A 1,392-nucleotide genomic window follows, 5' to 3' on the forward strand; every position below is an offset into this window, starting at 1 on the left:
CGAACTTTGGTGCCCAACCCTAGTGGAGAACATGGTCCACTCGGACTGAATGTCACCAACCTCCCTCGGTACCTGCTTGAAGTTTTCCTGGATGTGGTAGTTAAAGACCTCCCTGACGGAGGGGTCAGCCAGACGTTCCCAGCAGACCCATACAGTACGTTTAGGTCTGCCGAGTCTTTCCAGCCTCCTCCCCCACCAGCGAATCCAACTCACCACCAGGTAGTGATCAGTGGACAGCTCTGCCCCTCTCTTTACCCGAGTGTCCAAAACACACGGCCGGGGATCGCCTGAAACGACTACAAAGTCGATCATTGATCTCCTACCTAGGGTGTACTGATGCCAGGTGTACTGATGGACACCTTTGTGTTCGCACATGGTGTTTGTTCTGGACAAACTATGACGTGAACAGAAGTCCAACAACAAAACACCGCTCGGGTTCAGGTCAGGGAGGCCATTCCTACCAATCACGCCCCTCCAGGTGCCACTCATTACCCACGTGGGCATTGAAGTCCCCCAGGAGGATGATGGAGTCCTCCGTTGGGGCACTTTCCGGTACCCCTTCAAGAGACACCAAGAAGGCCGGGTACTCCGAACTGCTATTCGGCCCGTAAGCCGAAACTGAATTTCTCCTGGATGCTGAGGGACATTTGGAAGAATCCCACCAGGCACAAGCACATTTGATTTCCAAACCATGACCATTTCAAAGATTACAGCTGTAAAAATACATCTGATAGACATCACTTCATGTCTATCTTAAATTGTACTTTTCTGTAAATAAACAGTCAGGATTTTTGCATAAAGGTTATTTAGCCTCTCAGTGAAAGAGTTCATTTCTGCAGTTCAGTTGTAGCTTCTGTGAATAGTTCCAGATTTAGATATTCATTTGTTTCATAATTCTCTGCAGCCATTCAGAGGCAGCCGTGCTGGGAGATTTGTTTGCTGTCCTCATACAAGCCGCTGTATCGACTTTCCTCTGGGGAGATTTATTTATGCCTACAGCTGCTCTGCTTCCCGCAAGTAAGGTGCATCTAAGAGGTTTCTCTTCCAAGTCATATCAAGAAGAGTGTAACCAAAGCTTTTTTGGACATTTGACTCACAATGGAACAATGCACATGCATGCACAGTTATTCATTGGTGTGGGTGTTTTCCTGGAGTATGTCCTGGTCTCAAAAATATTACACTGTTCATACTGAGACGATGATCATCCTGATGTTTATGAAAAAAGCAGCTATCATCAGTCTGTCCATCTAGCTACCACCTCCACCACCCAACACACACACACGCACTACATTAATATTAATTTTGTTACATATGTTATTGTCACTGTTACAGGTACCAGGTAGTGGCACCCAGAAACAGTTGTATAGATAGCTGAAAATATATCAAACATAC

Source organism: Oryzias melastigma, unplaced genomic scaffold (genome assembly GCF_002922805.2).
Source record: "Oryzias melastigma strain HK-1 unplaced genomic scaffold, ASM292280v2 sc00184, whole genome shotgun sequence".
NCBI lineage: Eukaryota > Metazoa > Chordata > Actinopteri > Beloniformes > Adrianichthyidae > Oryzias > Oryzias melastigma.